General features: G+C 37.5%; 1 long non-coding RNA gene and 1 pseudogene across 4 annotated transcripts; one reads left to right on the forward strand and one right to left on the reverse strand.

Moving 5' to 3' along the window:
• Nucleotides 1-605: 605 nt before the first annotated feature.
• On the reverse strand, nucleotides 606-6,942 carry LOC147490956 (cytochrome P450 CYP736A12 pseudogene; annotated as a pseudogene). Its single transcript, XR_015199405.1, has 2 exons — nucleotides 6,317-6,942; nucleotides 606-1,493 (listed from the first exon to the last, which is right to left on the reverse strand). The product of XR_015199405.1 is annotated as a cytochrome P450 CYP736A12 pseudogene (transcript).
• Nucleotides 6,943-8,555: 1,613 nt separating this feature from the next.
• LOC147490957 (uncharacterized) lies at nucleotides 8,556-11,292 on the forward strand. 3 transcript variants are annotated; one of them, XR_015198876.1, is made up of 5 exons: nucleotides 8,700-9,563; nucleotides 9,650-9,734; nucleotides 9,911-10,216; nucleotides 10,470-10,555; nucleotides 10,660-11,292. It is a non-coding gene; the product is annotated as an uncharacterized LOC147490957 (long non-coding RNA). The 3 variants fall into 3 exon arrangements; XR_015198877.1 differs by lacking the exons at nucleotides 8,700-9,563; nucleotides 9,650-9,734 and adding an exon at nucleotides 8,568-8,689; XR_015198878.1 differs by lacking the exons at nucleotides 8,700-9,563; nucleotides 9,650-9,734; nucleotides 9,911-10,216 and adding an exon at nucleotides 8,556-8,689.
• The last annotated feature ends 3,377 nt before the right edge of the window (nucleotides 11,293-14,669 follow it).

Below are 14,669 nucleotides of genomic sequence, written 5' to 3' on the forward strand. Positions count from 1 at the left end.
GTATCATCTACCACATCATTGTGTCGGATAAATGAAATGAGCTGGATAGGTAAAATTGAATTTCATTACAAGTTTAAGATGGTTTGCGGCATTTGCGTTCTAAAAAAGTATATGAGGTAAAGTAGAATATTTTAGCAAGTTCATAGGCTGAAGTGTAGTATTGCCTTCTCAAAACCCCAACTCAGCCTTATAAAGGCATTTTAAACACGTTCAAAATAAAGAACATAGAGTGAAAAAAATAATTGCATCATTTTCTTTAGTCATTTTGAAACAAAAAAAAACATTTAATAAAATTCCAAAGCAACATGATAGGACCGCACGTCAAGGCCCAAAATAACTTCGGTTCATAAAGGAACCATAGAGTGAAATATCGGATAAATCATAGACGCCTAATCTAAAGTTATTGCATCATTTTCGGATATAGTCATATTTCGGAAACTCCGGAGATACCAATCGGAAAAGCAACAAAACATTTAAAAAATTGGTCAAAAGCAACATGATTCTGGCTTCCGACCAGTACTCTACGTAAACATATCGGAAATTTTATATGCTAAAATAGAAGCTGGAAAATATTCGGTGGATATAACCAAATTGCTATACAATAGCTAGCCGGAAAACATAGAGGCTGCATAGTGGACCGGCCTACGGAAAATACGTTGATCATCGATCAGGCGAAAAGTTGGGACTGCCATCAGATGATTAGCTCTTGGCAATGTGGGACTGCCATCAAATTTTTTCGGTCAAATTTTTAGGTCATCTAGATCATGAGGTGACATACCATCCGGAAGCTCTAAATTAAAACAATGAACCAATTGAGCAAGTACTAATTCAACCACCGTTGAACCTAATTGCATCCCTGGGCATTTCCTACGACCAGATCCAAACGGTAGAAAACAAAAATCTTGTCCTTGAAAATCAATGTTGGTACCAATGAACCTCTCAGGACAGAACTCTTCAGCATTGCTAGACCAAACATTGGGGTCCCTTCCTATTGCCCAAGTGTTTACAAGGACCCTAGACTTCTTTGGTATAAAGTATCCTTTGATTGTTATGTCTTCAATGGACTCATGAGGAATAAGCAATGGGGCTACTGGATGAAGCCTCATGCTTTCCTTGATCACCATTTTCAGATAGTCCAATTTAATCAAATCTGCTTCCTCAACTATTCTATCCAAGCTAACGACAATTTGTAATTCTTCTTGAACTAGTTTCATAACACGCGGGTTCTTCAGAAGTTCGGCAATGACCCATTCAATTGCGGTACTTGAAGTATCCATTGTTGTGGCAAGCATGTCCAACATGATTGCTTTGATATGGTCACGCCCTAGGTGCAACTCCCGTGCATTATTAGATTCCATCAAGGATAGCATCACGTCGATGAAGTCCCTATGTGTTCCATGTAGTTTTTTTGCATCTTGTACATGTTCATCAATGATCTTCTCCAAAAATCCATCCAGCACCATATTAATAGCCTTCATACGGCGACCAAAACCCTGGAAAAAGGAATTTTCTTATGTTCTAATAAGAGCATGGATTAAAAGAAAAAACTATTCTTAACAAATGGATTGTTCCTTGAACCATAAATTTACCTACACTAACATAACTTTCATGATACGTTTTGTTCGTCGAGGCATTTTTTTTTAACTAAAGAAAAACCTCCAGAGGGGAGGGGGGTTAGGAATATCAAAAGAGATAACAATAGTTTATAGATTTATATATATATTAGATTGATGCACCCACGTTGTGCATTTTGCTTAAATCATAGAAGGGTAATATTGTTAATCTACTAAAAAATACAGGAGTAAATTGCAGGCTGTAGATGAGGGTCGCGGATTTTAGAGTAGTTTAGATATATTGATGCACAAGTATATCATTTATCTTTTATGGCTAGGATCTTAATAAACACAAATGTATTTGAATTTTGAATTGCCAATCACACGTCACATTAACTGAGATTAGTACTTATAAATAAAATTCATGACCTGCTTAGGGCATCTCCATACCTAGGCTCTACGTAGGTGCCATTAGGATTTTACATCTCTAATTGTATAATATTATATAACCTATGAATATCCACATTCTATACTCCAATGGAAAAGTGTAAAAAAAAATAGATTTTAAACTCGGATGTCACTTAAGTGACATCCCTCTTTAATTTAAATTGGGACGTCACTTAAAGTGATGTCCGAGTTAAAAAATTACTTTAGAATTAGAAAGGGACGTTACTTAAAGTGACGTTTGAATTTTTTTTTGTTCGGACGTTGGTTAAAGTGTCGCCCGAGCTATTTATCAACTGATAGCGAGATGGGAAATTCCCCACCTCATCTATCAACTAATACTCTATTATCTACGGTATACCATCCCCATTGGAAAGAGTTTTTTTATATTTAGAGTGTAAACTTTACACTCTATATGGTTTACACCCTCAATTGGAGATGCCCTTAGAAACAACAACTAATTATTTTTTAGATGTCCACAAAAGTTTGCGTTTTTTTTCTCCTTTTCATTTTCTCCTTGACGCGGCGGTCTTACTTTATGTAGACATAGATACTTAATTTGGGCCTTAGTTACATTAAGAGCAAGTCCAATGAGGTGTTATATGGGCTGTTAAAGGGCCATTTAGCACTCAAAACACCAAAATGTTATTCTAATGGGGCTGCTAGAAAGGTCATAAATTTGGCTAGTGTGCCAAATTTGTGGCCTTGTCTAGCAGCCACCATAATTAAGTTTCGGGAGATGGGCGACACAATTTCTGCCGTCCGTTGGTAACTTGTGTACAGATGGCAGAAACTGTACGTGTCGTCTATCTCCCATTTTAATTAAATGGACAGACGGCAGACTGCTGTCCGTACCTTCCAGGCATTCAACATGATTTTTACTTAGCCAAATTTAACAAATTATTCACTCATGTGCATTTACTTGTTATCAAAGTCTCAACTCTAAAATCCTCAACCCTTACAGCTTCAACTAACTTCATTTATACCATTTCAATCACATTCATCCATTCCACCAACTTCATTTCTTGTGTCAACTTTATAGACCACAAATTTCTAATATTCTCCTTCACTCGCACCTTTTTTTTTTCATTGTACCATCAAAGCCTCACCATTCTCGACTTTGCAACCTTTTTTCTCACATTCAAAATGGCGTCTTCTTCTCGCCATGTTGAATCAAGCTCCTCATCCGAAGAAGAGAACATAGTGAATGACAATGAGAACATGTTATTACCTATGTTTTCGTTGTTGCAAGACATGCATAATTTCTTGTTTCAATCACATTCATCCATTCCACCAACTTTATTTATTGTGTCAACTTTATAGACCACAAATTTCTAATATTCTCCTTCACTCACCTTTTTTTTTTCATTATACCATCAAAACCTCACCATTCTCAACTTTGCAAACATTTCTTCTCACATTCAAAATGACGTCTTCTTCTCGCTATGTTGAATCAAGCTCCTCATCCGAAGAAGATAACATGGTGAATGATGATAAGAACATGTTCTTACCTATCTTCTCGTTGTTACAAGACATGCACGAAACTAGTTGTGGTCATCGAGGCTCGGTCACCGGTAGAAAATACATTTATTATGATCGAATCAAGGCTCACAATAGGATTATGAGGGATTACTTCGTGCAAAACTTGAAGTGTCCCTTTGATGTCTTCCATAGGAGGTTTAGGATGCAACACCATCTCTTTCTCCGAATCTTGAAAGCCGTCTCTGACCATGACAAGTATTTCATATACAAGGTTGATGGCAATGGAAAGCCATGTTTGACGGGTATGCAAAAGGTGGTTGCTTGTATTCATTTGCTTGCATATGGTTGTGGTGCGGATGCGTGGGATGAATACGTTCAAATAGCAAAGAGCACTCTTTTCAAAAGCTTAAGGCATTTTTGTGATGTTGTGATAGCGGTCTTCGAAAAAGAATATTTGAGGGCTCCAAACGAAGAAGACATTTAACGTCTAATTCAACAAGGTAAAAATCGTGGCTTTTCGGGTACGCTTGGAAACTTGGATTGTATATATTGGCAATGAGAAATATGTCCTACGACATGACAAGGTACATATGTAGGACATAAGAAGAAACTTATGATAATTTTGAAAGTCATTGCCGATAGAGACTTGTGGATTTAGCACGCATTTTTTGGTATGGCGGGTTCAAACAATGACGTCAACGTACTTCATTCAACGTTCTCATCTCTTTGACAATCTTATGCGTGGTGATGTTTCTCGTTGCAATTACACCGCGAATAGTCGCCAATACAAAATGGGTTACTATCTAGCTAATGAGATTTATCCTAAATGGGCTACATTTGTGCAAACAATTCCTCACCCAATAACTCAAAGGGATGGATTCTTTTCTAAGATGCAAGAAGCGTGTCAAAAATATGTCGAACGTGCATTTGGTGTCTTACAAGCTAGGTGGGGGATAATCAAGAGGCCGACACGAATGTGAAATAGGGATATGATGACATTAATCGGATAATGAAGACGTATATCATTTTACATAATATGATTGTCAAGGATGAATGAGAAATTGATATCGAAGATTGGCAAATTGATGTTTCTTGGGAGCCCCCAGTCACATTGCATGTTGTAGGAAATCGACATGAGGACATTGCAAGAAGACTCAATACACTTCGCCATATTCATAACAGAGAAACTAATGTTCAACTAAGAGTTGACCTCATCAATCACATTTGGCAATATAGTGCAAATCAAAGAATGTAGTATGAGTATTATCTATGTTTGTTCTATTGTTTGAGTATTATTTATGTTTGACTTCACGTTGTTTCAAGACAATTCAAATTAAAATTACATTAAAACTTAAAATTGAAATTATAATATTGGAAATGAACTAACAACAACAATGGAAATGAAAAAGTTAACAACATTGTTGAAATTAATCTAATTAGTAAAAACACCACGCACCCTCACTAGAAACACCTATACCACTAGAAGCACCATTTGGAGTTCCAAACGTTCTACTATCTCTCTCTCTCTTTTGGAGAATTATCTCCAATTAATTTCATCATCTTGAAGTATTCGGTAGCTTCCGGCTCAAGAGTCGAAGTGTCTTGTGCTAATATTTTGTTGTCATCTTTCCATTTCTTGAGCTCATCAACTTCACCCTATCGGTGACGACATTCATCATTTGTGCCAAATACTTTTCCATCATCTTGTAATTCTCTCCTCCTTTCTTCAATATTTCTTTCTCACCCCTTGTTCCCGGTACTTCGTTTTTTTTGTTGCACTTCCACCTCCACCACCACTTCCATCCCCAACTTGTGTAGAAAATAGATCAATTGGAACGTCACCAAGAGTTGTTGACGACGTTGTGGGTGTAGAAGACACGACTTTGTCATCTACATCGAGAATGGTGTTTGCTTGTCTCCTCGTAGTAGTGGACCGACTCTCCAATTCTTCATTCAATTTTGGACTTTTCTTGAGGAGGACCCAACAATGCTCAAATTGAAAGTATGAGTTATGAGCCAACGAATATGTTGATTTTGCATATGCCAACTAATCTTGGATCATTGTGCCAATTCTTGTGGTCCTCTCCGAAATGGAGATAATTCCCGCCCACTGGTTGAAAGCTCGTTGGATGTGTCCAAATCGAGTGGACACCAAATTCTTGGTTCTCTTGTTGTTTTCGTCAACTCTCTCTCTCGAAAATTCTAATATATTCTCTCTCAATAGTGTATGATCCGTTGCCCCGCACCAACAATTGGATCTTCATCAACATATATTCATGCCTAACAAAGAGCCTTGTCTTCTTTAATTGAGAAATTTGCAGACCTTGTAGTAGATTTCTTTCCTTTTGATATGGTTATTTGTTCATTTGGATCCATTGTTGTAGTTAGAGTAGTAATTGTTGTAGTTTGAGTAGATAGAAATTTTGTAAGAATTGTGAGCAAATAGTGAGAGAGTTGTGTGAAGTAGTTATGTATAAATATGCAATTTCATAAAAATTAGCCGTTGGAATGGTCTAAACTATACAGACAACATCTGTTACAACTTAACAAACAAACGACACAGTTTATGTCGTCCGTCTCCCAGACTTAATATCTGCTAAAATACGTTATTGGAATGATTTTTTTATTTTGGGCAGCTAAATTTGGCTTGGCAAGCTAAAAGTCCTGTGTGGCACATTTTAGTAGCCCAATTTAGCAAGTCCAAATTGGACTTGCTTTAACAAATCATAAAACACAATCAAAGTCATACTTCAAACATACGGAGAAATTGACTGCTACCATTACCAAACATTACCAAAATAATGAATCTCGCGTATTGTTCTAATTCGATTACTTACTTGAAGATCAAATGCTCTAAGGTAAGGGAAAAAGTCAGCCAGATTGAAAGCTCCAGCGATACTCGCACCTTCTTTTTTGATTTTGAGGTTAAACTTATCATCCTTAAATCCAAAAATCATTCGGTATGTCATGTCTTCGATGAGTGATTCAACCTTTAACTAACATCAATAACAGTCCGTGATTTAGCTGCAACCTTATTTTTTTCAACAAAATTAACCAACTCTTCACTCCTCATGGGCCTAAACAGCTCAACCTTTGAATTGCTAAGCAGCTCTCAAACATACGGAGAAATTTGCCAATATGGACCATATTCCCAAACACCAGATTTTTCTGTCCAAACATGCACTCAGCCGCAAGGACGAATAGCAAAAACTGAATCGTGAATTGATTAACTCGGCCCATTCAGGTGATGAGACGACGATTGCTGGGACAAGACCAAGGCGTATAGACACTATTGGACCAAATTAGCCAGCTTATGTAGGCTATGGTGAGGGAGATCACCCAACATATGAAGGTGGCCAAGTAGAGGAAGTCCCAATGGACCAGGAGGAAGGCCTAATGAACCATTTTTCTTTGCTCTTAATGAGCTAAAAAATATGATAGAGACCATAAGCCAGCAAGGAAAGCAAATAAGAGGGCAGCAATCTCAGATCCCATTATTTGATACATTAGAGGGAAGAGAGGAGACTTTATTCAAGAGCTATATGTCGATAGGTTAAACTTATCATAAAGAAGGATCGGAAAAAATAGATTCTTGAGCATTTTCTGCACATGTAATTAACGATAACTTAAAAACGTACCAATAAGTCATGAACAAGTCAAACATCTTACATAACTCTTTGATCGAATGATCGGCTGTTCTTTCTGGAGATCCAATTTTCAATTAATTTTGGATTTTTTCGATAAACAAAATTACCGTTGAATACAAGACAACAACCGTACCACAAAGGCACAAAGCAACGAAAAATTAGAAGATAAAAAATACAAGAAGCCATAAGGAAAAAAAGAAACACACGCTACAGTAAAATTTGACAAGTTAATCAGTAATGCCAAAAGCTTTTCGGTAAGGTACAAAACTAAAATTTACTCCAAAGAAATAATATATATTTTTTTTTCGGTAGAAACATGTCATATCTTATAGCATCAAAGGTATTCTACAGTTCAACATAACACTCATCTAGGTTTTTGATGTCCTTATGGTCATGACTTCAACATTTGAGCTTGTAATTTAAGGACAAAAGGTGAAAGCAAAAACTGAATCGATAGAGAATTTCTTAAGAGAATTAAGTTATAAGCCAATCTCTGGTGGTCGATGTGGTCCTAGCCCCACTTCCCACCATCTCAACCTCCTTGACTACCAAAGATCAAATCTAAAAGTAGTCGTGATCCACCCGCCTTGCCTTCCCCATCCCAAGCCAAAGCCCAAGTTCTCATACCTTTATCCTGATTACCAAAGTGTTTTTTCTATTGTCCAGGGAAAATAGAACAAATCCACATTATGACATAATTTCCTGAGTTAAAAGGATGTGTGTTCACTCGAGCATCGAAGAAACAAACATATCGACTCCTCTTAGTGTAGGCTCTTGCAATGTGATCGACCATCTCTATTGGGGTGTTTTGTCCAAACTTTGCTTTATTCCTCATCTCCTATATCTCTTGTAGGGGAATACATGCAAGCGCACCATAATACCGTGGTCCTTATCCTTTGTCCACTCTAGAAACTCTTCGGCCCAACTAGTCGAGAGCGCCTTCTCATCCACTTTGTTCCCAAATCGAGGCAAACCAAACCACCTTTATCCATTCACATTGGAAAAACAAATGGTTTTCTTTGAACCAAAGAGAGGACAAACATAGTCTCCCTTGAGGTTGTGCGGCCAAGACATCCCCCCACTTCCATAAGAACGGTGAAGTACTAGTCTGGCAAATTTTAGTTTTCCAGAGAGTCTTGATGCTATTGGTGTTAAAGGAGGATGTACCTCCTTGCCATCCAGAGTTCACTACACCATAACTGCTATTTTGTAACAGGGCAAATTTTTAGTTAGTAACGGAAATAATTGTTACGCATTAAGTAACCTATGACCACAAGCGTTACTTAAAGTCCATAATTAATATTTATTAATAGTTTCACGATTACGTTAGGATATGCTAACACTTATATCCGTGAGAAAATGGGAAAATTGATCCAAACGAAATTAAATAAATTTAAAAAGAAAAAGAAAATCAGAAGCGGGCAGTATTTTTCGGCTAACACTTATAATTTCCGTTTCGCCTCCTTTTTGGTTATTAAGGAAACATAAAACCCTCTCTGAATAACCCTATTTTCTGAAGCATCTTCTTCTCTATCTCCGTAAAATTCTAGTTATGTTAGTGAGGTAAGGTTTCGATCTTTTTTCTTCAATTTATGTTACATCTCTCACTTTAGATTCACGATGAAAAAAAAGATTACTTTTTTGCCATTGAAAGATCACTTCTCTCTCTCTCTCTCTCAATTCACATGGTTGTTTGGAAACATGTTTCTTAGTTGGAACAACTTCAATTAGGTAAGCTCCTTAGTCGGTTCTCCCTCTCACTGTTAATGGGGATTTTAATTCATTTTTCTAATTGGGGTTAACAGTTTGAAACACACCAACAACAATCTATAGTACTATTAATTGATGGGAGATGAGAGGGATTAGAGAAGCTGGGTTTTTAGGCTATATTGTTAAGGCGAGTCAATTATTCGGTGATTTTGTGGAGGAAGTTGCGGGTTTTGTATGTGAGATTGTTACTAATGTTGTTCATTTTGTTAATAGTAGTGAGGATGTTGGTATTGGTATTGGTAGGGTGTTTTTAATTGCATTGTCGAATAATTGTCCACCGGTGTCTCCTCTGGGATCGGTTTTGATACAGAGTTCATCGGGGGGAAATGAGATTATTAGTAATGTGTCACAGTCTTTGAGTAATTCGGTTTTTAGAGAAGTGGAGACACCGTCATCCAGTGGGGCTTCAATGAATGGGAATATTGGTTGGAGGAGTAGTGTCGATCAAGTGGGAGGTAATTTTGGGAATAGTGATGGAGGAGTGGAAATGCTTAGACGACGTCTTGCTTTGTTTGAAGAAGAGGGGCTTGATAGTTTGAAGAAGCAAGTGATTGAGTTGAGATTGATTGGGCATATTGTGGATAAAGTGTCGATTAAACATGAGCTGCTTGATCAAGTTAGAATGGTTTCTAAGAAGTAGTTACAATCGTTATTGATTTTTCTAAAGGTACATTGTTAGTTTGTTTATTAGAATGATGTGCTAACTTTCTTGTTTAGTTTAGAGTTTAAGTATCTTGTTTTGGTTTGAGGTAGATAAGAAAACGTGACTGGGCAGAGGACGGGGCAATGCTAAAAGCTAGGATCACTTCTAAGTTGTCTGTATACCAAGCTGCATAGGGTATATTCTGGTTCATCAACTACGTAGTGTATATTCTACTGATTTATGCATTAGGGAGGAGGCTTCTTAATTTGCTAGCTATTCCTTTTTCATATGTTAATATATGTTTGATTTTGGGGGCGAGAGTGACATTCTTAATTTGTTCTGCTGTTGATCACATTGATACTATCCTGCAGAAGTGGAGCTGATTTTTTAGGGCATCTCTACTTCCTGCCATTGCGGAAATTTGTTCAGATTTTGATCCCACTGCAATTGTGGAGCCTTCACTTTTAAAATTGTTTTGCAACTTGTGGTTCTATATTGCTTTCTTTGTCTTGGCACTGCCAATACATAAAATTGTGCTTCCAACAAAGTTTTCCACAATACTGAATAGTGTGGGCAGCATGAGTGGAACAACTTTTCAAGTTGTGGTTGGACCCTACATGTGGAATACTTAATGGTCTGTAGCTGTTCAGCGTATTGCTCAAGGAACCCCACCCCTTGTAAGTTAGAGCAGAAGTATTCATCTGATATCATAGCTCCTGTCAAGTTCAATTATTAGAAGTTTCCTAGAGTCAACTCTTAGAAGAACTGCATCTTTTTACTCTCTGTTTGTCTATTAATTGGATGCTTTGTAAGTTTATATGATCAGGCAGCTCTAGAATCTAGCCCTTTTTCCCCCTTTATATGGTCATGCATTTCGTCATGGTCGATTGGTTCCAGATCTGAGTTTGCAATTTAAAATGTCCCCTGCAGGTTGTTAGTTCTGTGAAGTGGCTTGAAGATGAGCTCTTGAGCTGCCAACCCTTAGCAAATGGTATCCTTGGTATGACAATGGAAAGGTTAGTCTAATAACAGAGAAACTTTGGTTTTTCAATTGTTAAACACAAGAAACTTTTAATTATCTTTTGCCTAACATTTTTCTTTTCTCTTCTTTGTGATCTAGATTGGTGGCTGGAGTCAATTATATGCTGGACTGACCTTTGTTGCAATAGAGGGAGCAGGTCACGAGGTTCCCCTTCATCGCCCTCAACATGCTTATATAATGTTTAAATCTTTCTTAGAAATAAGCCCATGCCTCATTGAACAATATGGTTACTTCAGTTTTGAAGATACAAGGCGCTTCCAATAATGGAATAGCTTCATTTGCAAAGTCCGTACTTTTGCCAAGCTTGTGAGGTTCAAGTTTTACAAGGCATCGATTTCACTGAAAAGGACAACTGAGAACAGTGGATATGGATATTTACACACGGATACTCATTCTAGTAAATGGTTGGCTTCATATCGAAATGAAGCACTGTAAGTACATAAGAATATAAGATGCTATCATTTGTATCTTGACGAGTAGTTTCCACTAATGGTGATTTGCCACCATGAATTGAAGATGATATTTGCAATTGCTATTAGTGTTATGAAGTGCCAGTTTTCTTGTGGTCTACTTAATTAAAGTGACTATACATGTAAGTTGATCTAGTTAAAAAGTGCTCTACTTTTTCATGGCCTTTTTTTATTTTAATTGTAGATGCACTATAGAAACATATTCTATATTTTTTTGTCAAATGTTCCTTATTATACTTCTTATTTTTGTGTCATCTGTTTGTGCTTCTTGTACAATATCTACTAGCATTTTTGGAATTCATCTGTATTTAATACATTTGGTTGCGATCTGTGGTTGCTTCACTTGTGAATTGAAGCTTGAAGCTAACACATACAATGAGGTTGTGGAACATTAGGTGACACTAACCTTCCAAATGGTAAATGGGATGAGTAGCAAAGACTGCATGGTGGACTAGATGTGCATGGTGGACAATATTTGACCTAGATTTTTTTTTTTGTTTTAGTGGCTACAGTTTACTAACGGATATATCCGTTACAAACAATAGTTAGTAAACAAGTGACCACGTATATTACTAACAGATATATCCGTTACAAACAATAGCTAAGTAAACAAGTGACCACATCCATTACTAATGGATATATCCGTTACAAATGACAAATTTAATCGGGCCATTGGTTGTTGGCTATCTGTTACAAATAATTTTAGTAACGGATATAACCGTTACTAAAATTATTATCAGTAACGGTTATATCCGTTACTAAATTTGGCCTAAGTGAGAGTGACGTCTCAGAGCTAACGGATATAACCGTTAGTAAAAATATAAGTAACAGATATAACCGTTAGTATACGCCTTTTCTGGTGTAGTGGTTATTCATGAAAAAATATGCAGACTTCACAGAGAGTCTACCATTCCTGGTTCCCCCCATTTGGTAAGTCACTTACCAAAGTAGAGGGTCTTATCACCACTTGTTTGATGAGAGTGGCTATCTCAGATGGGAAAAAATTGGCAATCTTATGGTTGTCCCATCCAGAATCATCCCTAAGCATCAAGTCCTTCACCTTTAGGCACTCAAGGTCTGGTCTATCAGGTAACATCTCTACCAGTTTGATGGGGGCCTCATTGAACAGGATCCAAGGTTGCCTCATGACATTGACCTTGTCCCCTTTGCCAATGCTCCAAACAAGGATATCCCTAGCAGTCCTATGGACTCCCTTCCAGAACCAAGAGGCCCACGGTAGGGGTTCAGCTTTAACATCAAACCAAGACTTCCCATAGGCAACTAGGAAGGTTTTTGCCCATATAGAGGTGTTATATATAACAGCTTTCCAAGCCAGCTTTGCAAGCATAGCCCTATTCATGTCCTCAACTTTTCTCAGCCCAAAGCCTCCCAAGGCATTAGGTTTGCATATACTATCCCACTCTATGGTGTGGATACTTTTGCTTTCTTCCTGCCCATGCCACCAGAAATTCCTACAAAATTTATCAATCTTTTGACAAGTAGATCGAGGTAGTTTGTAAGGTTGTCCTTCCAGCTTGAGAGAGGACTTTTGCCCTCCAACCTTTTATCTTATTGTGCACTTTGTTCACTAGGAAGTCAAAGTCATTTTTTTTCTTTTGGGAGAAGACTATAGGAACCCCCAAATATTTGTCTTTTCTATCAAAGAATCTCATCTTCCAAAATCATTTTAACATCTTACTATGCATCCTGTGCACATTTTTACTACAGAAGATACTTGACTTGCCAAAGTTTATTTTCTATCCAGAAGCTTTGTAGTAGTCCTCAAGGATGTTCTTAAGCTTTCCACTCTTAGCTAGATTAGCTTTAGTGAAAAGGATAAGATCATCAGCATACAACAGATGAGTAATAGGAGGAGCATTTCTTCTGATTTTAATGTCATGTATATCTCCATTACTCTCTGCCTTTGCTATGATCCTTGAGAGAGCTTCTGACACTAGAATAAACAGGTATGGGGAGAGAGGCGGATCTCCCTGTCTCAGGCCTCTATCCGGATTAAATTGCTTAAGGGGAGACCCATTCAACAATACCCTATAAGAAACAGTTGTGATGCATTGGGAGATGAGGAGTCCCCACTTATCACTGAACCCCAGCTTTTGAAAGATACTGTCAATGAAGGACAATTCTACTCTGTCATATGCTTTAGCCATATATATCTTAAGGGCCAAAAACCCTTTTTTGGTTTTCATATGATTCATATTATGAAAGATCTCACTTGCTAAGCTAATATTGCCTCCAATACTTCTTCCTTTAATTAAGGCACCTTGAAAAGGGGAGACAATCTTATTAATATGTGTTTTGAGCCTATTAGCCAGAATCTTTGCTATAATCTTGTAGCAGAAGTTACAGAGGCTAATAGGTCTGAATTTAGCCATATGATCCGGATTAGAGATTTTTGGAATAAGAGCAATAAAAGTCTAATTGAAGCTAGAGTTCATGCTCCCTTGAATAAAAAAATTCTTTACACAATCAATAATAGAGGGACCAATAACATCCCAACACTGCTAGTAGAAGCACCCCTGGAACCCATCAGGTCCAGGTGCTTTTAGAGCCCCCATCTTCTTTACCACATTCCAAATATCATCCCCAGTAGGACAGCAATGAGAATCTCATTCTCTCTGTCCGTTATGCATGGGGAGAACAAAGTTATAATATTTTCATTGGTATCTGGTTTATCAGAGGTATATACACCATCAAAGTATTCTTTCATTGTCATGTCCCACTTCCTACCTTCCTTCCCTCCACCTGCCCTTATTGTCTTTAATCTTATCAATGTGGTTTTTCCTCATTCTATAAACAGTGGATAGGTGGAAGAACTTGGTGTTCCTGCCACCTTCTTTGATCCAGTGCTGGCTAGACTTATGTTTTCAGAAGTCTTCCTCCTTTTCATACCACTCGAACAAACTAGCTTTCAGCTGTTTTACTTTCTCATGGTTGGTAGGATTAAAGGCTCTTTGAAGAACTCTATCCAGATCCTTTTGGATTCTCTTAATATTGTGAAAGATATTACCAACGACTTTTTTATTCCAAGTGGAAAGCCTTTTTTCAGTATTTTTTAGCCTGTTTATAACCCTTCAGTCCGGCATATTATGAATTACCTCATTCCATGCCTTATCAATAACAGGTTTACAAGTGGCATCCTTTAGCCACATATCAAAGAACCTGAAAGGCCTCTCTACATTCTCTACTGTTGGCTTGAGATGGATCATAAGAGCAAGGTCTGATGTAGCATTAGCCATATTCCTAACTACCATATTGGGAAACAGATCCATCCAGTCAGCAGTGGAAAAAGCACGATCTAGCTTTTCCAGGATGTTATCTTTCACCTTTCTATTGTTATTCCAGGTAAACTTGGGGCCTTTATAGCCCAGGTCAATCAAACTCAAATCATTAATAAAATAATTGAACTCAAGCATGCAATTGGTAAAAATAGCTCTGCCCCCTACTTTCTCATCCAAAGATTTTATGGCATTAAAATCTCCAAAGATGATCCAAGGACCAGGTATAGCAGGGGCAGTATCTCTAAGCTCATCCCAGAATCTATGTCTAAGATGTGCATTAGGTTCCCCATAAACAAAACTAAAGAACTAAGAAGTAGAA

Source organism: Coptis chinensis, chromosome 6 (genome assembly GCF_015680905.1).
Source record: "Coptis chinensis isolate HL-2020 chromosome 6, ASM1568090v1, whole genome shotgun sequence".
Lineage (NCBI taxonomy): Eukaryota > Viridiplantae > Streptophyta > Magnoliopsida > Ranunculales > Ranunculaceae > Coptis > Coptis chinensis.